A 26,152-nucleotide genomic window follows, 5' to 3' on the forward strand; every position below is an offset into this window, starting at 1 on the left:
GATGTCCTAAGAACATGTATATCCTAAGTGTAACATGTCCTCCTGGTAAATCTTAAATTCATGGAAGGAGTAGGCAATGTGTTTCCTAGTCCCAAGAAGGAGCTTTAAATAAAACCTGCTGCAAATATGGACCAAGTGAGGCAGAGTCCATCACCTTAGAAGCCAAACTTAAGAGTATCTTTTTTTATATGGTGTGGCTTCTGAAAACTGAGAGATGATAAATTCGAGTTCCTGGATTCTTCCTCTACGGTTTCAATTTGGCCTGAAGTCAGCCATCTTTTGGCAGAGTCAAAGCCATAGGGAAGACTCCATGAGAGTTCATTGCAGTGAAATTATGAGGATGATTCTTGAGTTGCATTTTGCAACCAGAGCTTGTTGAGATAACTAAAGCGTTGGTAAATCTTCCATGGAGAGATGTATACAAGGAGAGGATATACCCAAACTGTTACAAGAGGTGACCTTCAAGATTTTGCCTTGTGTGTCAGAAGAGACTGTAGATGTTTGAACAGTGCAGGAATTCCTGCAGACTGTTAGGATCCCTGAAAAAGACTGAATGCATTTTTATCACAGGATGAATATTTGCCCATAGTGTCAAGGGTCAGGATGCAGTTGATTGAAACAAAAAGCTTCGCTGGGCGGTGGTGGCACATGCCTGCAATCCCAGCACTCTGGGAGGCAGAAACAGGCAGATTTCTGAGTTCAAGGCCAGCCTTGTCTACAGGGTGAGTTCCAGGACAGAAAGGGCTATACAAAGAAACCCTGTTTCAAAAAAAATCCAAGAAAACAAACAAACAAACAAACAAACAAACAAAAAACAAAAAGCTTCTAGATGGGATGATACTTTTGCAGATTGTTTGTCCCGTCTGGCTTTCTTTATGGAGCTTGAGGAATATCATGTAGGAGGAGCCTTTCCAGATACCTTAGAGGATAGTGTTTATAGAATGAAAAAAATTATTTTTTATCTATTTTTTTGTTTTTCCAGTTATTTATATATTCATTGTCACCCTTATCACTATGCCTCTTATATGTCTCTTGCTATGGCAGAGCCTCTCTACCCGTCTCCTCTGTTTTTATTTGCGAGGTTTTGGGGTCCCCATGTAACCCTCAAATCGGTAAATCAAGTCCCTTGTGAGTTAAGTACATCCTGTTTCCCTGAGGTCAGACATGGCAGGCCAGTTAAGGAAATAGATAGCCCCTGCTACAGTTGTTATTAGATGACCTTCTGAGCCTCTGCGCTGCACATCTGCTATATATTTGCCAGGGGCCTTAGTCCATCCTGTGTATGCTATTTGGTTGGTGGCTTAGTCTCTGAGTGTCCCCAGGGGTGCATCTTACTTGACTCTCTTGCTCTTCCTGTGGAGTTTCTATCCTCCTCAGGGATTTCAATCATTCCACAAACTCTTCCATAATAGTCCCCAAGGTCCATGCAAGGTTTGACTCTGGATCTGTGCAGCTTTTTCAGTCAGCTGGTGGGTGTATCCTCTCAATAGATAATTAATCAAGGCTTTGGTGTGAAAGCATAACAGAGTGCCATTAATAAAGTCATGGATTGCTGTTTGTCCATAGGATGGCACTCTCAAGTGGGGCAAATTTTCATTGGTCATGCCCTCAGTCTCTGCTTCAGAATTTACCCCACATTTCTTTTAGAGGGAAACATTGTGTCCTTGGTGTGTACTGTGTTGTGGTTGAAACTGACCCTTCAACTTTCTTCTCATGCTCCCATATATGCACTATAATATCTTTCCTTAAATCATATAAAATACAATATTTTCATTTGCTAATCAGTGATAATCTATTTTACAAGTCTAGTCGTTTTATATATTTATATATTTATATTTATTTTATTTTTTGTTTTTCTTTTCCAAAACAAATTTCGCTGTGTAGCATTGTCTGTCCTTAAAGTAATAGAGAAACTACAAAAGACAAATGTCTTGTATTTGTAATATAAGCATATTTTTGCGTGGTGTTTCTTTTTTTTTTTTTTTTTTTTGGTTTTGTTTTGGTTTTTTTTTTTTTTTTTGGTGTTGTTGTTGTTGTTGTTTTTGATTTGTTTTTTTCGAGACAGGGTTACTCTGTGTAGCCGTGGCTGTCCTGGATCTCACTTTGTAGACCAAGCTGGCCTCAAACTCAGAAATCCAACTGCCTCTGCCTCCCAGTGTGCTAGGATTACAGGTGTGCGCAACCACTGCCTGGCTCTGTGTTTTTTCATCCATATATTTAGTATTAAAATTTGACCAAATATTATAGATTAAACTTCATATTTCTGCCAGGTAAATACAGATGTTCTGTGAATTTATAATTCTTTGTAAGAACTTTCATAAAGAACTTTGAGTTCAGTATCATTTTCCCATTGGTTGTTTTTTGTAGGGATTGAGGGTCTTAAAATATACATTTTAGTCTCCTAGAACACATTACAAACGCCATGCCGGTGTCTAACTAAATGGCATACACCTGCCTGTTCCTCTGTGATTAAAGACATGAGAAAATACACCCAGCTTGCCCATCATGTTTGTTGTTAGCAATTGTTCATACAATTTTTCAAATGTATACTCAGTATTGTGGATCTGTTTCCTCTGCATCTCCCACTCAATTTGCATTTCTTTGGCAAAGCTGTATCCTATTCAAAGTGTTCAAAAGTGACAGAAGTGTATCTTATAATTAAAGCTCCTTCTAAAATGACACAGTAGTTATAAATTCTGAGTCAGAAAATAAGCAGACCAACCACGAGAATTATATGAGTATATATTTGAGAGAGCATATATTTGTTTTCCGGTGATGTTAGTATCATGCTTTGTGTTGTACATTTGTATGGGATATTTAGGATGCAGTGACTTTTGATGATGTGCATGTGAAATTCACAGAGGAAGAGTGGAATTTGCTGGATCCTTCCCAGAAGAGTCTCTACAAAAATGTGATGTTTGAAACTTACCTGAACCTCAAAGCTATAAGTAAGACTGTTATTTTTTTCTGAAGGAAACAAATGTTTCTTGGTTATTGATGAACTTCTATTATTTTAATTGTATGAAAATTGAGCTGAATATTTCAGTTTCACTGAATTTTCACTGTAACTTTCATGGTGCAGTTAAAATTCACAGTACCTTTAATTTTGTCTATTTTCCAATAGTATATCATTCATTTTCTTGTACTATGTTTTAGGCTATAATTGGGAAGAGCATCATCTTGAAGAACATTGTCAAAATAATAGAAGTCATGAAAGGTAATTTTCATGTGCAAGCTGATACAAATTTGTCTCTGAGGAAATTTTAATATCTTATGGAATTTCCAGCAAAAAGCTAGAGTGTAAAATAACAGTCCTTTAAGTGTAGATATGATTATAATATTCTTACAAAACCATGGACCTCAAGATCCGATATGTGATTTGTGTATCCATTTGATAAGTAGCTCCATTAGACTTGTGCTGTGGATCTGCCAATCTGTATAGTCTCATAGTATTTAGAAATTGCACATTGAATAGTGATAAATTTATACCCAAAACACTCTAATAAGCAAATAGTCCATAGAAAATTTGGTGATACTAATATTCTTGTAGTAATATGATTCAGTTTGGTGAGAGGGCATTTTATGAGAATCAAGAATATTGTTGTGGAGAAACATTAGTCCATATTGCACATGTTATGAGAAACAAAATTTCAAACAGTGTGCATATAATGCATAAACCTTTCATTTATCATTCTTTTTATTAGGTATATCATGTGTCACAATAGATAATAATCATGTGAGCATTGGGATATGGAAAAAAGAAGCATAAAATTTTTGTTCTAAAACAAGAAGATATGTAGTATTCTGCCTTTGAAAGAAATTAGGAATATGAAAGACATTTGTAATTAGTTGGGTTTTTAGCTTTACAGGGAACATCCAAAAACTCATAGTGTAAAAAGAAGTTTATGGGTCCTAGGAATTTGGAAATTCTTCTGTGTGTCCTGGTTCCCAGTCACATGTGTTGTAATTCACACTAGAGGAAAAATATGAATGCAATCAGTGTTATACAGATCAGAGTTTTTCTAACTTTATTCAGATAGCTAAAATACATCATATAAAAAGAGGGTATTATAAATATGAGCCATGTAATAACCATCACAGGTGTCTTGAACAACTCATGATGAGGGAGAACAACATGAACATATAAGGTGCTAAAACCTAAAGATCTGATGCTTTTTTACCATTAGACAAATTGTAAACATAATTCATATTATTTATATGATTAATTAATGAATGTGGTAAAGTTTTCACATGTGCTAATTATCATTGCAGGCATGTAAGAAGATATACTGGAGTGAAACTCTATGAGTGTAATATATGTGGTAAAGCCTTTACAAGATGCAGAAATCTCCAATATCATAAAACAACACAAACTGGAGAGAAACCTCATGAATGTAATCAATGTGGTAAAGCCTTTACAAGACCCAGTCATCTCCAAACACATAAAATGACACATACAGGAGAGAAACCTTATGAATGCGATCAATGTGGTAAAGCCTTTGCACAGCGCAGTAATTTTCAATATCATAAAAGAACACATACTGGAGAGAAACCTCATGAATGTAATCAATGTGGTAAAGTCTTTGCATGTCACAGTGATCTCCAAACACATAAAAGAACACATACTGGAGAGAAACCATATGAATGTAATCAAAGTGGTAAAGCCTTTGCACAGCGGAGTAATCTCCAATATCATAAAAGAACACATACTGGAGAGAAACCTTATGAATGTAATCAATGTGGTAAAGCCTTTGCCTATCACAATGATCTCCGATATCATAAAAGAACACATACTGGAGATAAACCATATGAATGTAATCAATGTGGTAAAGCCTTTGCAGGACCCAGTCATCTCCAAAGACATAAAAGAACACATACTGGAGAGAAACCTTATCAATGTAATCAATGTGGTAAAGCGTTTGCATAGCACAATGATCTCCAGAGACATAAGAGAACACATACTGGAGAGAAACCTTATGAATGTAATCAATGTGGTAAAGCCTTTGCCTATCGCACTAATCTCCAATGTCATAAAAGAACACATACTGGAGAGAAACCATATGAATGTAATCCATGTGGTAAAGCCTTTGCACAGCGCAGTAATCTCCAATATCATAAAAGAACACATACTGGAGAGAAACCTTATGAGTGCACGCAATGTGGTAAAGCCTTTGCACAGCATAGTCATCTCCAATATCATAAAAGAACACATACTGGAGAGAAACGTTATGAATGTAAACAATGTGGTAAAGCCTTTGCAAGACCCAGTCATCTCCAGTATCATAAAAGAACACACACCGGACAGAAAACTTATTAATGTCATCAATGTGGTAAAGTGTTTTCACTAGGGATAAGTCTCCAAATTCTGTGTGCTGGAGAGAAACATAATGAATATGATCATGTATTAAGTGGGAATTAGGAGGGTATCATTGTAGGATATGATAGACATGTGTGCTTGGGGATTATTTACATTCTGGAGGTTTTTTTTTTTTTTTTTTTATGCTTTTACAAAGAAGTTTTCTGTCCTTGTCTAAAGAGTTTCCTTGAGGTTAAGGTAAAACTGTTTACATTACTTGTATTGACAAAGTACGTCACGAAAATCATTGCACAGAATTTTGCCTGAAAGTTTTTTACAAGCATAGAAACTAAGAAAGGAAAAATAAAAAAAAAAAAAAGAAAGGTTCAAAATACAAGGCATCATTAGGAAGTTAAATGACGTTTAATCTTGTAATCAAGGTTATTCAATGGCATTAAAGGAATGTTTACATTAGAACAAGATTACATTCAGGTAAACATGGATTTGCAGTTTTTATGAAAAAGAACTGTATCATGTTAGGAATTTTTAGTACCTGGTTATTGTTTTTATATAGACATATGAAGATACAAGTATGTGTCAAATTGCTAAGGGATATATCTGGATTCTGGATTCTGAATTTAAAATATAAACAGAAAGGCTTAGTTCATGTCATTGTGTTACATGCTTTTTAACCCACCCTTACGAGACACAGTCATGCAGATCTTTGAGATCAAAGTAGATCTCTAAGCAAGTTCCAGGAAAGCCAAGATCAGGCAGTGATATATTTGAAATATTGAAAGCTGCTGATAATGGAAAAGAAGGAGCCGTGTTCCAGGCCCAGTAAGCAGCAGAACTCAGCGGCTCTGTCTTAAATGGTAAGAATAGAAGGAACTACTGAGGCCATTGATGCTGGTTAGCTAGTAATTAGAGGTGATGAAGGAGAAATCAGCATCACTGTGGTGAAAACTGACTGGTATTTTCTGAGTGACAGAAAAGGTGTGTTCTAGAGCTCACCAAGTTTGGACCTCATGGTACAGCTCGGCTTTGTTATGTGTAAGAATAACGCAGGTAGTACTGACTTCGAATTCATGAAGTTGTCATGCAGAACAGCTGAGGCTTGGCACCATTGAGCAAGCATAAGGGAGGCTATGGGTCAGGACTAGTTCTAGCAGAAGAACCCAGCATCTTGAAGATGGAAGTTCCATGGGATTAACAGCGAGATCAGCAGGATCAGGAGAATGAAGTCAACCAGAGCTTAAAGTGATACAGAGGGCAGAGCTGGAAAAGTGACCTAATCTCTTTTTTTTTTAATTGTATTTATTTTTTATTCGATATAATTTATTTACATTTCAAATGATTTCCCCTTTTCTAGCCCCCCCACTCCCCGAAAGTCCTGTAAGCCCCCTCCTCTTCCCCTGTCCGAGCTCCCACCCATTCCCACTTCCCCGTTTTGGTTTTGCCGAATACTGTTTCACTGAGTCTTTCCAGGACCAGGGGCCACTCCTCCTTTCTTCTTGTATCTCATTTGATGTGTGGATTATGTTTTGAGTATTCCAGTTTTCTAGGTTAATAACCACTTATTAGTGAGTGCATACCATGATTCACCTTTTGAGTCTGGGTTACTTCACTTAGTATGATGTTCTCTAGCTCCATCCATTTGCCTAAGAATTTCATGAATTCATTGTTTCTAATGGCTGAATAGTACTCCATTGTGTAGATATACCACATTTTTTGCATCCACTCTTCTGTTGAGGGATACCTGGGTTCTTTCCAGCATCTGGCAATTATAAATAGGGCTGCTATGAACATAGTAGAGCATGTATCCTTATTACAGGGTGGGGAATCCTCTGGATATATGCCCAGGAGTGGTATAGCAGGATCATCTGGAAGTGAGGTGCCCAGTTTTTGGAAGAACCACCAGACTGATTTCCAGAGTGGTTGTACCAATTTGCAACCCCACCAGCAGTGGAGGAGTGTTCCTCTTTCTCCACATCCTCTCCAACACCTGCTGTCTCCTGAATTTTTAATTTTAGCCATTCTGGCTGGTGTAAGATGAAATCTTAGGGTTGTTTTGATTTGCATTTCACTAATGACTAATGAAGTTGAGCATTTTTTAAGATGCTTCTCTGCCATCCGAAGTTCTTCAGGTGAGAATTCTTTGTTTAACTCTGTACCCCATTTTTAATAGGGTTGTTCGGTTTTCTGGAGTCTAACTTCTTGAGTTCTTTATATATATTGGATATTAGCCCTCTATCTGATGTAGGATTGGTGAAGATCTTTTCTCAATTTGTTGGTTGCCGATCTGTCCTCTTGATGGTGTCCTTTGCCTTACAGAAACTCTAAAACCCAGGATAGCTAAAACTATTCTCAGCAACAAAAGAAAATCTGGGGGAATCAGTATCCCTGACCTCAAGCAATACTACAGAGCAATAGTGTTAAAAACTGCATGGTATTGGTACAGTGACAGGCAGGAGGATCAATGGAACAGGATTGAAGATCCAGAAATGAACCCACACACCTATGGCCACTTGATCCTCGACAAAGAGGCTGACAACATCCAATGGAAAAAAGATAGCCTTTTCAACAAATGGTGCTGGTTCAACTGGAGGTCAGCATGCAGAAGAATGCGAATTGATCGATCCATGTCTCCTTGTACTAAGCTCAAATCCAAATGGATCAAGGACCTCCACATAAAGCCAGACACTCTGAAGCTAATAGAAAAGAAACTGGGGAAGACCCTTGAGTACATCGGTACAGGGAGAAAGTTTCTGAACAGAACACGAATAGCGTATGCTCTAAGAGCAAGAATTGACAAATGGGACCTCATAAGGTTACAGAGTGACCCAATCTCTTTGGAGGAGCAGAAAAGATCATGTGTGGATCCAGGACATTGAAACAGGAACCTGTGAAATTGAAGTTATCTTAGAGACCCCAAGTTTTTGAGATGTTAGAACTATACAATACCTGCTCAGGAATTGAATAAAACCAGTAAAAGAGAACAAATTGTGCTTCAGTGAACAAAGCAGAAAGGAGTTGAATATCTGAAGAACACTTTGAAATCAGACATGGATACGCAGAGTTTGGAGATTGTTTTGCTGGCTTTGGACTTCCTTCGGTCCAGTATTTCCTCATGATTACCTTTACGATTAATAAAGTATATCCTGTGAATTTCAAGGTATATGATGTGCTTTATTGTTTCCAAAAATATAGCGGATTCCTCTTGCATGATAGGATTAATCACAGAAGAGTCTTTGACGTTTGGACTTTTAACATTTTTGAGACTTTGATAGATGATGGTACCTTTTAACATTGGAGATCATGTGTTTTGCAATATGCTTTATTTAAGTATAGTTGCCTTACACATTTGTGTTTGAACAATCATATGGGGCCAGGCAGTGGAATGTGGTATTTATGATTTATGTGGGAGAGGGAGTGGCACTAATAGCAGATGTGGGTTTTTTGCAGAAAGTTTAACAGTGTTGGGGTGGGCTTTGGGGTTCCTCCCAGTGCTGAAGAAACCCTCCTTTTAGCACCCTGGAAGATGTCTCTTCTTAACATTCTTTTGATCAAGATGCAGAACTCTCATATGCTTTTCCAACATTATGTTTGCCTGTATGCATACCATGTTTCCTCCTATGAGGAAAATGTTCTAAACTTCTTAAACTGAAAGACGGCCCCAATTAAACTTTTGCTTTTATAAATGTTGCATTGATCATCTCATCTATTCGTAGTAATTAACATCTAATTTAGAAATAAAGTGAGTGAATTTAGGTTGGTGAAGCTTCTGCACAATTCTACAGTCTTCTTCATCATGTAAGAATTAGTACTGCAGATAATCCTTGTGAATATATTTGGTAGGGTGAAGGCTTTGCAAAAATTGGTAGTCATTATGAAATTATACATGCTGGAAAGAAATTATATGAAATACAGCAATGTGGTAAAGCATTTATGTTGTGTGTCCACTAAAGTCCATGACAACTCAAACCTCAGAGGAATGCAAATGATATGAAATTATTGTAATCAAGTCAGTACTGATAAATATGGGTGAGAAAAATTCACTCCCATGCTTCTCTGAAATATTCTCCTCCTTTCCAAACAGAGTCTGAAAGTTATATAGCTTCCATTCTTGAAATCCACAAATACCAATGACAAGTTATATCATTATTTTCCCCTCAATCACTACATTTTTTCTATTCTTGATCTATTTCAATTGATACAGAATATAGATGATTTGTTCTCATCTATCATAGCCATATGTTCTTTTGTGGATAGGAACAGGCATTACATTTTGAAGAATAAAATAGGAGTAATGGAAATTATAGTTATGAATATTTATTACATTTTGAGGAACCAAACATGAGTAATGAAAGCTACCTAGATATTGTTAAGTACTAATGTCAGCTATCACCTGGCACTTAAATTATTTTGAACTTATGTTTAAATGGATGTTGTTAACAAAAAAGCAGTCCTCAAGACAAATTTCTTTTTGCTTGTTCCCAAAATTTATATATTATAGTCTGTGTGTGTGTGTGTGTATGTAAGTCATCATATATATATATATATATATATATATATATATATATATACACACACACACACACACAAACACACACACACACACACACACACATATATATATATATATATATATATATATATATATATATATATATATATATATGTATGTATTATATACATCATATCAAATGTATAACAGAACACCTCTCACAAATGCAATAAGTGTGATAAGACATTTTCACAAAACATTTATCTATAAATATATAAACGAACACATCCTGGAGAGAAATGCTATGCATAAGCAATGTGTTAAAGCCTCTGCTTGTAACAGTAATCTTAGAAAAAAACTATGAAAAAGTCATAAGAAAAAGTCATAATTCAGATAAACCCCATAAACATAGACGGTGGGTTAATGTTTTGCACTTTGTGGTATCCTTGTACAAGAGGAAACTCTTTGGTATGCAATCAATCTACTAAAGCCCTTACATATTACAATAGTCTTTGAAAATAATCAAGAATACGAAATGCAATCTGTGACTACAAAGAATTTGGCCAGATCTGAAGCAACACACTTACATTGTTTCACTCAAGATTATTTTTGTTAAAAAAAAAAAAAAAAAACTCTGACAAGTGTCAAGAATCAATTTAGACTTTATGATATCCCTTGATTTTATTTGCACTTGTAAACATGCATTGAGAAAAGACACATGAAGGAATCCTTTTTGTATTTCACAATTCCCTTAAGTAACATGAAGGAACTTTTGCAGGTGTAAAAAAACTATGGCTGTGTACTAGTGCCTTTAATGTAGTAATGATAAAATATAATGTCTAAGGCCACGTGTAAAAAAAAGTTTAATTTGTTTTATGATTCCAGAGGGATATGGGTTGACCATGAAAGTGGAAACACAGCAAGTGTCTCTCATGTGGGAGAATTAGCCTGAGGCAGAGAGAATTTTCAAATTGCTTATCCTATGCATGTCTTCACCTAATTGTTCATCCCTGGACCACATACACACAACCAACAGAAATGCACTCAGCATATGGTATTCTTATATTTGTACATACTTTCTAAAACTTTCTAAAGCATATTGTATCTTCATATTTGTACATACTTTCTAAGCATACTGAAAATGAGTGACTTCGAAGGGAAGAAGTGGGGAAGGCATTGAGAGAGAACAATATATAACGAGATATACTTTAATTAAAATGTCAAATCATTTTTCAATAAAAACACAGGTAGACAGGAAGCATGCTAAGGAAGAAGATTGTGAAATGAAGGAAGATAAGGTTCAGTGCCATAAACAACTTGGTAAGTAATCAAGTCCTGTAAATACAGTCCCAAGGGTTCTGATGCTCTTTGGCCTTGCAGGTAATGCATAGAGATGTACACAAGCAACACAACCATGCACATAAAAAAGAAACTATAAAGGAATTGACTATAGTGCTGACTTAGCCCTGAGACAGAGCACAGTCAGGGCGAGTTAAAATGGATTCCTTCTGGTGTGGATTTAGGCACAGCTGTGGATATTCTTGGAAACAGCCTCCTTAGAGTCAAATCCAGCCATTTTCTAAGGATAGAATAGCACAACATAGCTCATGGTTAATCGGAAATCTGCATCCACAGTGCTATTAGAACACTTTTCCTTGATGTTATTTGTATTTTTTGTCCTTGAAATGTCAGGAAAAAATTGTTAAATTTCTATATCCTTGAACATAGGAGATCTTTCAGTCTTTTTTTTTTTTTACCTTTTAACTCTCTCTAATAGCATGTTCCAATCCCTCAACACCCAGTTCAAACTACTAGAAAAAATATTCAATAAAATCATTTAAAAAAAAAAAAAAACTTTCTCAAACCTAAATAAGTGTATGGCCATTAATATCCAAGAAGCCTATAGTGCCCCAAATAATTTAGAACAAAAATAAAATTTTCTTGTCACATTTAATCAAAACACTAAATGTGAGAGCTAAATCTGCGGCACGTTCTCCATCCCCAAATACTGCAGTGTGAGGTAGGGTCTTCCAAGAGTGACGGCAATCCTTTGAGTACAGGTAAGACTACCACATCTGCACAAAAGGACCCCCACAGAGAACTCAGGTCAAAAAAACTGAGGAGCAGCCTGGGACATGGCCCTTCCACTATTCTCCTGCACCCAGAGCTGATCCTGTGCCACAGTGCTCCATATCCAAATACTGTGGGGAGGAGCTGATCTCCCAGGAGTATCACCACACCTGCAAACATAGGTAAGACTCCACTTCTTCTTAAAATCCCAGGCCCAAGAGGGATCCACCCAGAGCCATCAGGACACAGAAACCAAGTAACAAGGATCCTTCTGGAGCTCCACCTTGGAGCTGGCTGACTATGTGCAAATTATCCCCATACCAAAATTCCTCCTGGAGAGAACTGTTCTCAGGAGTACTGACACACAGGCTTGCAGGAGAGAGAAACCTCAGTCACAGACAGATCAGCTAACACCAGAGACAACCAGAGAGCGAGACACAAGGGCAAAAACAAAAGCAACAGAACCCAAGGCAAATTGGTGTCATCAACATCTAGTTCTCCCACCACAGCATGCCCTGGATACCCCAACACACCAGAAAAGCAATGATGTTGTGAGTCATGTTTATTCTTCTGTTGTATGCGAACTGGGCCCCATAATAATGTAAAGATAGTTCCCATCTGGGAATTAGAGGTTCCTGGATAACTCACTGACCTATTTCATTGGGGGGGAGAAAGAAGATTTTGATATCATGAAAACGAACATTCGGAAGGCATATGAGAGAAAAGATTTAAGCTGAGTTCACAAAAAACAACACACAAATTCTTTAACCTAATCCTGACACTTACCCAACCCTGACATTTCTTTGTTTAATAGGGATACTAATGATATATATATATATGTGTGTGTGTGTGTGTGTGTGTGTGTGTGTGTGTGTGTGTGTGTATACAGAGAGAGAGAGAGAGAGAGAGAGAGAGAGAGAATGTTTATTATTTTACCATTAGTATTTTCCAATAAATGCTGCAAGTTTAACTCTTTTTTCCATTTTTTCAAAATATATCTTCACTAATGGACCAAACACCTAGGAAAACATTTCTAATATATTGAACAATTTGATGGTAAATATTTCTGATAAATTTGAAGAATTATAGAAAATGCATTAAAAGCAAAGATTTTCATGGAAAATAATACAGAAAAAATGGTAGACAGAGAAAACATTTCTAAAACTATTTCAAGAGTTAAATAGAAGTATTTTCTCATATAATAGAAAACTTACATTGAATATAAATGGTGAGAAACTTGAAACAATCCCAGTGAAATCAGGGACCAGACAAGGCTGCCCGCTCTCTCTATATCTGTTGAATATAGTACTCAAAATCCTAGCCAGAGCAAATCTCCCAAGGGCGAAGCCCCAGGCTGTTATTGTCTCTGCCAAATATGTTCCTGGGTTTGAAGAGGAGCTATGTCATTCTCCATCTATGAGGGTCTCATGGAAAGTCTTGCTGGATGAGGCTAGCCCTCTATACATCTCTCTCTGTCTCTGTCTCTGTCTCTGTCTGTGTCTCTGTCTCTCTCTCTCTGTCTCTCTCTCTGTCTCTCTCTCTCTCTCTCTCACTCACATTCTCTCTCTGCCTCTATATCTGTCTGTCTCTTTAATTGTTTTATTCACTTATATTTCATATGTAGCCTCAGTACCCAGTACCCCCTCCCAGGGTTCTTTACTCTACTGCCCCTCCCTTTGGCCTTTGAGAGTGTGCTCCATCGCCCCCACCTCCACTCCTCTCATCCATCCATCCCCCACCAGCTCACCTCCCCCATTCTTCTTCCCTGGGACAGCCTGTCTATTCAAGATTAGAAAAATAGTGTGTTATTTAGTACAGATAATGCCTTCCTCTGCTACGTATGTCATGGCCAGCCCATGCATTTAGGTTGATGGCTTAGTCTCTGAGCTCCCAGGGGTCTGGAATACTTGATACTGTTGGCCTTCTTAAGGGATTGACATCCCATCCAATCATTCAATCAGAACTGGTGGTGTTTCAGACATGGCTGTCACCATGACGGCAGCTTGGACTGGTCTCCACCCCTCTCTGCCCTTCTAAGACTTCTCAACATGTGTGTGTGTGTGTGTGTGTGTGTGTGTGTGCATTTGCTGAGAATAAATCAGAAGAAACACCACCTTATTTACCTGACTTTCCTTTTTTCTCTCATTCTCAGGGTCCCCCATGGATCAAAGTCACCAGAAGCCTGGAAGCAGTTGGCATGCAGTGCTGTTTTATGGGTCTGTTACATGGGGCAGATGGCAAAACAGAAAGAACCTGAAGCAGGTGTGGGTACCTGGGACAGTGAATTCAGGAACTAAAGATCCATTAAACTGCACATTGGGCAACAACTCAGATTGTGTGGGGACCAAAGCTCATACAGTGTTTTACAATCTGCCTTTAGAAACAACCCAGGCTGGGAGTGTTGGCTCACGGTTTTAACTCAGCTGTTGGGAGTCTGAGGCAGGTGGATCTCTGTGAGTTTCAGGCCAGCCTGGTCTACACTGTGCATTCTAGGACAGCCAGAGTTCCATACTGAGACTGAAATTAAAAAAAAAAAAAAACAAAAAAACAAAAAAAAACAAATAAGCCTATAAAAAATTACATTAGTCAAACCATAGCAATAACAAAAATTTCACTGAACCCAAGGCGTTTACCAGGGCTTTGGAAGCTGTGGATTCAAAGTGCACCTTGAAGCCCATGCTTCCAGCCTCTTGGAAGGTGATGGTGACACAAAGCAAACTGACTTTATACAACAGCATTTTAAATACTTTGGTGTGTTAAGTTAACACCAAGAAGTGCTTCACATATTTGAAATGAGGCTCTCCTTTTACCTGTTTAATCAATTAAGCAACAGTGAGTACTGGTTATTTTTATTTCATTTCTTTTTGTTTGTTTGTTTGTTTGTTTGCTTGTTTTTGTTTTTTTAAGATAGGGTTTCTCTCTGTAGCCCTGGCTACACTGTAAATCACTCTGTTTGCCAGGCTGGCCTCGAACTCAGAAATCTGTCTGCCTCTGCCTCCCAAGTGCTGGGATTAAAGGATTAAAGGCATGCACCACCGCCCAAAATCACAGTAGCTGCAACTGGGCTGCAAACCACACTTCCAAGGAGCCCTTGGGATCAAAGGAACAAGCCAGTATCCTCCCTGCCCCCACCTCTTAGAGGTTCAAAGACTACAATTCCCAGCAAGGATCACTATAAGGACCACGATTCCTGGAAAGCCAGCAGCTGTGACAGAGAGGGGCGGCCTTCTACTTGTGACACCTCCTGTGCAATTTGGAAACACAGTTTTGCCATTGAGAAGGTTGTGGGGAAACTTAGTGGATCATTAAAGAGCTTCTTTGCTTTCCTTTTTAAAACAAAACAAAACTAGTATTGCCCATCTGTTGAGTCTGGAATTCCAAACAGTGAAAAGAATGTCTATCAGCACTTTATCATCATTATCATTATTATTTTGTATTTTCAAGACAGTTTTTTTCTTTCTGTGTAGCCCTGGCTGTTCTGGAACATGCTCTGTAGACCAGGCTGGCCTCGAACTCACAAGAGATCAAGGTTCTTTTTAAATGTGGAAGGACATGGACTAACAGTGAGAGCCACCTGAGACCCGAGACCACATGGTAAGAGCTAAGTGCAAAACCTGTTCTTGCTGTCCTACATTTTAGTTGAAGCAGTAGGGATACGAGGGGTTTAGAAGGGTGGTAACTTCAGCAGCGAATCTGTTAGCTCATGGCGAAATTTTTGGCCAATATTTTGTTTTGACTGTGTTTGCAGATATCACTGTAAAGCTGTAAGGTCGGCCAGTATTATTTAATATTCCCTCTGAGAAAGTAACCCAAGCACAGTGTCTGAAGGTTGCTGTGCTCAAGTCATTTGATGTAATTTCTAAATGTCACCTGCAACCTTTGTTCTTGTTGTGTGGTCTAGGGCTGCCCTAGAACTCACTGTGTCTTCTAGGTTGGCTGGAGCTCACTGCAGTCTCCTGGTTCACAAGTGCCCATTGATGTGTGTGTGGTGGTGGCAGCGTATGCGTGCCTCACCTGTCTAGGCTGATACTTTTAAAGAAACTCTGAAGAGCCTGGGAAGGGATGAGGTGTGTTCTGACCTCTGAGTAGGTAATACATTGATCAGCAAGTACTAACTAATAACAAGGACATTTTACTGCCATTCTTTAAGAAACGTAAGAATTTCATTAGGTGCAGGTTGTTTATGAGCTTGGGAAAACTGATGTTGTGAGTCATATTTGCCCTTCTGCTGTATGGGAACTGGGCACCATAATAATGTAAAGATATTTCCCATCTGGGAATCCTAATAACCATAACCCTCTAATCCCCTACCTGAAACCCTGGTAACTGTGGGGGATGCTTCTTAATTATACTTTTTGAAGTGAGAAACTCTTTCTTAATTTTGATCTTTTGAGATGTTCTCATACACCTTTGATTTAGTCTATAGAATCTTTTTGCAACCTACATATGGAAAGGTCATTTTTGTTTGTTTTTTTTTTTGTATATGTACTAATTTATTTTACAAAACAAAGGTGATTTGTTTGAATATTTTTCTTTACAACTGGCCTCTGGAGGTACTTATTTGTTAAATATTCTGGAATATAATGAAGACAGGCTGTAATATCCTGTAACATGAAATCAGAAGTCCTGATTTTTCTAATTTTCCTTGGCTGACAGCATTTATTGGGATATTATATTACATACCCTTTCCATATACATAGAAAGATTCATTTTATCTATGATTCAAGATAGGCTTATCTAGATAATCTGTGGTAATCCAACTGTCTTTATTCTCTACATTGGCAATGATGAAAATGTGCTGAATAGTAATAGTGTTAAACAGTGATTCCCTTGTGTTTCTGGCTTTTCTCCTGGGATTGTTTGATATTTATCATCTGTTGAAGGGAGCTTCAGTTTTTCTGTGCCGAACATTTATCCATAAACAAAACTCTTGGTTGGTTTTTTTGTTTGTTTGTTTGTTTTTGTTTTTGTTTTCTGTTTTTTTCTTTAAGACAGGGTTTCTCTGTATAGCACTGATTCTCCTGGAACTCACTCTGTAGACCAGGCTGGCCTCAAACTTAGAAATCCACCTGACTCTGCCTCCCAAGTGCTGTGATTATAGGCCTGCACCACCACTGCCTGGCTATAATGTTTGTTAGTAAAAACCCATCTTTAATGTTAATAGCTTGGGTCATGCATTGGGTAATCCATTCCTGGGTAAGATTGATATGGCCAATACACCTTCAGTAGTGGTCTAGGCAAGCTGTTCACCATGATTATGGGAAGAAGACAAGTGCTTTGAAGAAAGCTCAGATACAGGTCCTGGTAAGTGCAGGGTCCTGGCTCACAGAGGGAGGAGCAGGTAGCTGACCAGCCTGAGCTGGAATGTTGTTTCCTCCCACAGGGCTGGGTGGAGCAATATACCTCTTGAAATCTTATTTCATATGTTAATGGGGTACAAACCGCTGCTGAGATCTTGAAAAGGTGTGGCCCTGGATAGGAAGCACACTTTGGCTAAGACTGACTGGCCAATCAAGGGCACCAGGCAGACCTGCCAGTCAGACAAAGAGGCGGGAGCTTCCGGGATTCATTCTGTGTGGTCACTGTGGCTGTGCAGTTTTAATGGTTCTCTGTGTCCTGCTCTGAGCTCTGCTGTTGGGTGCTGTGAGGGGTCCTCAGGGATTCTCTGAAATCGCGACATGGTGAGCACAATGGGGAGGAACATGTGGCTGAGCAGTGGGTGCTGGGGTGGTGGGTGGTGGGGTTGGATTGGAATGATCAGCCAGATGTGACTTCCTGTGAGGTTTCTAGTGGTGCTTCTTACTTGCAAGTTCAGGCCATGACCTATGAATAACTTCAGTATCATGGCTGATTGTAATTTTGTTCGAAACATCTGGACTAGTTGCTTTCTTGTAGAAGCCTGGGTGTTTTCTGTGAATACGCATCACCTGTGTCCAAACTATTTTTCCTTTTATAATATACATTAAGAAGGCAGGGTCAGGCCTGGAGAGATGGCTCAGAGTTTAAGAGCTCTGGCTGTTCTTACACAGGCCATGAGTTCAATTCTTAGCCAGCACATGGTAGCTCATAATTATATGTAATGGAATCTGGTGCCCTCTTCTGGCCTTTAGGAGTATATGTAGGGAGAAATTGGTATAAGTAATGAATTCATTCCTTAAAAAAATAGAAGACAGATATGAATCTAACAGTTCTGATTTCATACATTACTCATTCTATTGTTTATTTTGTTATTTTTTTGCTGTAGTTTTTTTTTATATTTCTTTAATATGTTTAGTGTTTTGATTATTACGTGGCAAAGGGACTTTTTTCCCAATATTTGGTATTTTTGATCTTTCTTGTACATTAACGGGCAACTTTTTGGTTTGTGAAAAAATTTAATTTATGATTTAATTTGAAATATTTTCTAGACCTTTATGCTGATTGATATTTTTCCTCTTCCTCCTCCTTCTTCTCTTCCTTTCTCCTCCTCTTCCTCCTCCTCCTTCTCTTACTCCTCTTTCTCCTTCTTTTTCTTCTTCCTTCTCCCTCTCTAACATGTCCTGATAAATTAAACTAAAGTGAAACATGTAAGAGTTTGATGCAAAAGAGGTTGTTTGTGGAAAAGGAGAGGAGTGAGAACCTGAGGATGGTGACTTATTTTCCTGGCTGGTATTACATATCTTTCTATGCTGGTATCTGGGCAACTGCATTTGTGGTGATTATTGGTCTAGGTAAGGTTTCTCAGTTTGTCTTGTTTGTGTGGTTATTTATTCCTTTGTTACAGTTTTCTGTCTAGATTTTCATAGTGTTGGCTGAGTGTGGCCTCTTTACTGATGTTTTGGTTATGTTCAAGAGAGATTGCTGGTCAATGTTGACTGCTAGGAGAGGAGGTGTGAAGGAAGTGATAATTTCAATACAAAAAGAGACATAATCAGGAGAGAGTTAAAGCTGCCAACATTTCAATATTTCAGAGCTACAGTCATCTAAAGGAGCCTCAGTTTAGGGTGTGCCCTCAACAGAATGGCTGGCTGCTATGTCTGTGTGAGATAGTGTAGATGAGGCTTGGCACTGTGAGAGGCCATGGAAGGCCATTGGTGAAGGTGCAACCTCAGTTGCAATTGATGGCCCAGAACTGAAGGGGTAATGCATAGAAGTTGAGGCTTGGCACCATGAAGAGAACCTATGAGAGGCAATTGGTGAAATCTAGTTACAGCAGAAAGCAGCAGTGTTTTGGAGATGCCAGTAACATGAGATGAGCACTAAGAACAGGAGCTGTAGTGGAGTACAGGCAGCTGGAGCCTAGAAAACATGCTGTGTGCTACAAAGGGGAGAGCTGCAGAAGTGCCTCAAACACTTGGAGGAGCTCCGAACATGGTGAACTGGTGAGTTGGATTACATTTATTGGAGTCTCAGTTTTGATTTTGATTGTGACTGTGCCCTGATATTGTTCTTTCTTGAAGGAATAATGTATTTTAGTACAGCACACACTTAAGAGTCTTTGAATTTTTAAAAGATATTGGATATTTTAATGAGTTGGAATTTTTAATATGTAAAGACTTTGCGACTTTTAAAGTTATTTAGATCTTGGGGATGAATAAGGAAATAAGGATTGAGGATTAATAGTGATATGCTGGTGTGTCGAGATGACAATTCGTCAAATGTACTGGCTGGTTTTGTGTGTCAACTTGACACAGACTGGAGTTGTCACAAAGGAAGGAGCTTCATTTGGGGATGTGCATCCATGATATCCAACTGTGGGGCATTTTTTGAATTAGTGATCAAGAGGGGAGATTGTGGATTGAGACCATCCCTGGACTGGTATTCTTGGGTTCCATAAAAGAGCAGGCTGTTCAAGCCAGGGCAAGCAAGCCAGTAAGGAACATCCATGGCCTCAGCATCAGCTCCTGCTTCCTGACCTGCTTGAGTTCCAGTCCTGACTTCCTTTAGTGATGAAGTGCAACGTGGAACTGTAAACTCAATAAACCCTTTCCTCCTCAACTTGCTTCTTGGTCGTGTTGTTTGCGCAGGAATAGAAACCCCGACTAAGACAAGGGTAATGAAAATGAGTATCAGTTGAGCCTTGCCAGTATGAGAGGCCGGGAAAGATCAGTGGAGAGGTGAAGACACAGGGGCAGTTGAAGATTCAGAGTACTGAAGAGATTTTGAAATGAAGCTGCGTCTTACAGAGCTGTGTGTGTGTGTGTGTGTGTGTGTGTGTCTGTGTGTGTCTGTGTGTGTCTGTGTGTGTGTGTGTGTGTTGGGGGGACATGCTACTCCTGGTCCAGTTACCCGTTTTTGTTTGCTTGTTTGTTTGTTTTCTATTGTCTTATTGTGGAGGTTCACCATTCTTTACATCGGTCTGCGTGTATTCTTCTTTTCCATCCCATAATTGCTTTTGGAGAAACTTGGAAACACAGTTTTGCCATTCGGAAAATCTTTTTTCTTTTCTTTTTTCTTTTTTTTTTGGGGGGGGGGGGAGACAGGGTTTCTTTGTGTAGCTCTGGCTGTTCTGGAACTCACTCTGTAGACCAGGCTGGCCTCGAACACAGAAATCCACCTGCTTCTGCCTCCCAAGTGCTGGGATTACAGGCATGTGCCACCATGCCCAGCTAGCAATGGTAAATCTTATCGCAAAGTAACTTTGTTACTTTCCTTTAAAAACAAAACAAAACTAGAATTGCCCATCAGTTGAGTGTGGAAGTCAAAACTGAAAAAAACTTTCTATCAACACTTTATCATCATTATTATTGTTATTTTGGATTTTCAAGATAGTTTTTTTTTTTTTTTTTCTGTGTAGCCCTGGGTGTTCTGGAACTTGCTCTGTAGACCAAGCTGGCCTTGAACTCACTAGAGATCTGCCTGCCGCTGCCTACAGACTGCTGGGAATAAAACCTTGCACTACCAATACCAGGCTTAAGAGTTCAGGAGAAGAGAATTTCATTTTTTTGTGACATGCTGATCATCATGTTTGGGGAAGTTTAATTTACAGTTATGATGGGAATTGAGTATCTGGGTGGTTAAGATAATGTTCATCTACCTGTAGAAAGGAATGTAAGTTGACATCACTTAATAATGCCTTTCCCTGTTAGGCTATCACAGATCTGACACTGCAGCTCCTTCAGCATTGCTGATGATGTCTTTGCTGACAGAATCATGGGCTGAGTTGGATAACACGTGTGTGTTAGGCATTAGGGATTATGCACAACACCAGTATCTGGTACAGAAATCACTTTGATTACTATGATGGCTGCTGCTTATGCCTGGCGTGGCAGAGATGATGGCAATTTATTTGGTAAACAAATGAGAAACTGCAGTTGATGTGTTAAGCAGGGAACCTGGCATCTAATAAATTATCGAGTGCCCAGGGAATGGTTACATGGAAATTTAGGCTGAGCTTTATTCAAGTATGCACGCATATATTTTAAAAATAACAGCAGTGCTTTTAACATGTTGACAGATCATGAGGCTGTGGGGGAAGATGATCTGGATGGGTCATATGGCCTTGGAACATGTTTGGAACAGGTGGGGCATTTTGTGTGCTTGTCAAGGGTTTTGGTTTGTTAGGTTTTCTTAATTTTTTTTTTCTTTTTTTGAGACAGGGTTTCATCATTAGCCTGAGCTGTCCCTATAGACCAGGTTGGCCTCAAACTCACAAGAGATCCACCTGACTCTGCCCCACCACGTTCTGGGATTAAAGGTTTGAACCACTGTTGCTTGGCTTTCCATGTTTTGTTAAAATATGAGAGGACATAGACTAACATTGTGAGTCACCTGAGACCTGAGATCACATGGAAACTGCTAAGCGCAAAACCTGTTCTTTCTGTCCTACTGTGTAGTTGAAGCAGTATGGATAGTAGAGGGGTTTAGAAGGGAGGTAATTTCAGCAGCCAACACTTTTGCTCATGTGGTCCATGTTTTTTTTTTTTTTTTTTTTTTTTTTTTTTTTTTTTTTTTTTTTTTTTTTTTTTTTGACAGTGTTTGCTGTTATCATTGTAGAGCTGTAAGGTCAGCCAGTGTTGTTTAATATTCTCTCTGAGAAATGAGTTCAATCCCCGTGTCCAGAGGTTGTTGAGATAACTAAGGCATTGGTAAATTTGCCATGGAGAGATATGTACAAGAAGAGGAAGTAACCAAACTGTTACAAGAGGTGATTTTCAAGATTTTGCCGTGTTTGTCAGAAGAGACTTTAGACGTTTGAACAGAGTAGGAGTTCCTACAGACTGTTAGGATCCATGAAGAAAGATTGAATGAATTTACATCACAGGATGAACATTTGCCTATAATGTCAAGGGTCAGGATGTAGTTAATTGAATCAAAAAACTTCTAGATAGGATGATTACTTTGGGGACTTGTCTTTCCTGTCTGGCTTTATTTACAGAGCTTGTGGAAGATCCTGAAGGAGGAGCCTTTACAGATACCTTCCAGGATAGTGTTTATAGAATGAAAAATTTTATTTTTTTCTCTCTTTTTTGGCTTTTCCAATAATTTATATATTCATTGTCACCCTTATCACTATCCTCATTATATGTCCCTTGCTATGGCAGAGTCCCTCCCCCAGTCTCCTCTGTTTTTCGTTGAGAGGTTGTGGGGCCCCCAGGTATCCCCAAAATTGGTGCATCAATTCTCTTGTGAGTTAAGTGCATTCTCTCTCACTGAGGCCAGACATGGCAGCCCAGTTAAGGAAACAGATTCAAAAGATATCCCACACACACACACACACACACAATCATCGAGTTTATCAGAAAATGTTTACAATTCCAATGTAGTATTCACAATGAGACAGAGCTATGCTTTTCACAATCAGAAAAAGGGGGCTTCAGGCCCACCAGACCTTGATGTTGGTGGTGACTCAATACTGACACTTTGAGCAGCATGTACAAACCTGTTTTTTGTTATGAGCATGTACCAAGTAGCTGGTTGTACATCACATTTGTCTCCTTTGTTATAATTTGGAGATTGATTTCTAAACAAACTTGGTGAACAAACATGCGAATCCAGCCTCCTAGTCTCTAACCACCCTGCTTAGCACACTATTCATCCGTGGGGTGTGTTTAAGGTCGTCCACCTTCAGCTAAATGCTACTTACTGTCACTATTCCTAAGCTCGGTAAGACCTTTCCTTCACCAAATCCAACCTTCTACACCTCAGTTTAATATTGCAGTGCTCCCCAACACATGAGAGGCCTTTTAAATATTCCGCAAAATTAACAGCAGGCGGATCTTACACCTTGGTGTTAACTGCTAAGGGCAGAACTTGTAGAAGATTCCAGAGAAACCAGTGCTGTCAAAGTTTGGCATCCTGCCCATGACATTTCTTCAAGCAAGCCCCTGGTCCAAGTATTTTGAGCAGATTCAGCCCTGATAGTGAAGTTATTCACAGGTCACGGCCTGATCTAGCAAGGCAGGAGCACCACAAGGGACCTCACAGGTGCAAACATCTGGCTACACCTGGCCGACGCTTCCCATGCAGCTCTAGGGAGGACCAACCACCACTGCTCCCACTGCTCATATGTCTGCTCCTCCTCACTATGAGCAGTGACTCTGTGCTCAACATGTCTCAAAAACGGAGCTTACTATAGACATTTACATGAATAAATTATAAAATTCAAAGCTAAATGGAACTAGAAAAAGGCCCAGTGCTAGGATTATTTTCCATGTAAATCTCCAATCTTATCAAAATTTTCTAATTCTCTCATTATTTAATTTAGAAATATTTTTATTTCTATCATTTTAGAAGCAGCCCTTTCCTTGTAAATCTTCAACTTTCACACGTTTTTCTATATTTCTTCAATTTTATCAGGAATATATTTCATGAAAATCTTCCCTTTCATCCCCAATTTTTCTATGTCCTTGGTCATTCAGTAAAAATAAAATTATCTACATTTTTTAACATTATTTTCTAAGAAATTCTTCAATTTTAACACATTTTTCTATATATTACTTCAATTTTCTCAGAAATGTTTAACATGTAACCCCTCAATCTTATCAGAAAATGTTTCTAGTTCATTTTTCAGTCGTTTTAGTAATTTTTTATGTCTACTGTTTATCTGTATTACTTTTCAATTAAAACCTTCACTATTTCAAGTTCTACTTCATTTTTTTCACAAATATTTTCAGTGAATGTTTCTACTACCTTTTTCAATTAGTTTAAAAATAGTTTATATGTCTAATAATATTTTATCTGTATTATCTTTTCTGATATCTTCAATTATAATACATTTCCTATATATTACTTTAATTGTATTAGAAATATTTTCCATCAAAATCTTCAATATTATCAAATTTTTTCTAGGTTTTTGGACAATGTTATAGGTATATTTTCTATGTTTACTATTTTACTATTATAATTTTCCAATTAATTCTTCAATTTGAACACACATATCTTCAATATCACTACAGATATTAGTTAAGATAAACTTTAATTTTATCAGAAAATATTTCTATATAATTTTTCAATTATTTAGAGATGTTTTTATGTACACAAAATTATCTGAATAATTTCCAGTGAAAATCTTCAATTTAACACTACTTTTCTATATATTGTTTGAATTATATCAGAAACAAATTTCTTGAAAATCATGAATTTTATGAGAAAGTATTTCTAGGTGCTTGGTTTAGTACAGATAATTTATCTTTTTACCATTATTATTTTTCAACTGATTTTTCAATTTTAACACATTATTTTTCAAATTATTCCTAAATTTGAATTTGTCTACACATTTAGTTTTCTTTTTCAACTTTTTATGTTTATTTATTTTCAATGCCAAATCTTAATTTTAAATAAATTTTCTGTATATTTCTTCAATTTTAAAGAAGTCTTTTCCATGAAAGCCATTAATTTGATTAGAATTTTTTATATGGTTTGTCAGTTAGTTTTGATGTATTATCTATGTGTACACTTTCATGTGTATTGTTTTACATCAAATTCTTCAATTTTAACACACATATTTATATATTTCTTCAAATTCAGTGAAAATGTCACATTGGCATCAGTGTCAGTCACTCAGAGACTCCTGGTCCTGCCCCTGACATCACCCCAACCCTGCCCCTTGCCCTTCTATTTCAGCCCTGGGCAGGAGCCATGTTGGCGTCCCTGTCTGTCACCCAGCAACTACTGGCACCACCCCTGAAGTCACCATAGTGCCTGCCCGGCATCCAGCCTCCTGGAATGTTGTCATTTCCTGTCTTTAATTTATGAATGAAAGTGGGCTGGAAGTTTGAATGTGCGCATTGGTCGGAGGTCTGGCAGAGGTGGGAAGGAGGTGAGCACGCGCTTTTAGTGGCTGTTGGGATTGCTGAGCTTCCCGGGCTCTGAGCAGCCCGTCCTGAAATTGTGGAACGGGACTGCATTCGCATCCGCATCCGGATGAAGGTAGTGCTCCATGCTGCGGGTGTCTGTGAGCTCTTGAGTAATTCCTTGCTAGACTCCTGTTGTCTCCGCAGACGCGGTCTGTAAGTTTGGAGAGACCGGGCAAGGCGCGGGCTACACGCTCTGGAAAGTTTGCAGCGGGGAGGAGTGCAAACCCTCTCTGTGCTCCTCCAGGCGGGCACAGTGGACTCCTAGCATGACCCTCCTGTGGGAACAAAAGCCAAGCCTGGCCGCCATGGGTCTCTGGGCTGTGCACCAGGCCCTGGCTTCTGCCTGTGAGCTGGTGAGACAGGAAGGGAATTCACAGGCCAATAAACTGCATCCTGTTCCTTAACCCGACAGGCCAGGCTGAGAAAAGACAAAGACATGGTAGAGTTTAAAGAGGTCTGGGCTGACGCTTTCCCAAGGAACATAAATAATCAGGTTGAAGCTGGCTATGGTCAAGGGCTGTGGGATGGACGGGGCTAGGTCCCAGGCTATTTTTTTTTCTTTAGTTTTGTTAATTATTTATGTAGTAGTTATTTATGTTATTTTCCTTTGATGTTTGCTCTTTTGATTATTGTGCAGCAAAGACACTTTTCTACAATCTGTTTGATATTTTGGATGTTTCTTTTACATTAACAGGCACATTCTTTAGTTTAAGAAAGTTTTCATTTATGATTTTATTGGAAATGTTTTCTAGACATTTATGCTCATTGAACTTCTTCACTCTCACCCTCACCTTCTCCTTCTGAGGTGTTCTCTGTGGGTGTGCAGCTTGAATGGTTCTCTGTGTCCTGCTCTGAGCTCTGCTGTTGTGTGCTGTGAGGGGACCTCAGGGAAGCTCTGACATCAAGACATGGTGAGTACAGGATATCTGCCCATGATGGGGAGAAACATGCATGTAGCTGACCTGTATGCACTGCGGTGGTGGGTCCAACAGCAGGGCAGCT

The 26,152-nt window shown here is 38.6% G+C and overlaps 1 pseudogene; it reads left to right on the top strand.

Moving 5' to 3' along the window:
• The window catches only part of LOC127673241 (zinc finger protein 431-like), a 71,503-nt pseudogene that overhangs the window by 8,568 nt on the left and 36,783 nt on the right, over positions 1-26,152 (top strand).

The sequence above is a fragment of the Apodemus sylvaticus genome, chromosome 22, assembly GCF_947179515.1.
Source record: "Apodemus sylvaticus chromosome 22, mApoSyl1.1, whole genome shotgun sequence".
Taxonomy (NCBI): Eukaryota; Metazoa; Chordata; class Mammalia; order Rodentia; family Muridae; genus Apodemus; species Apodemus sylvaticus.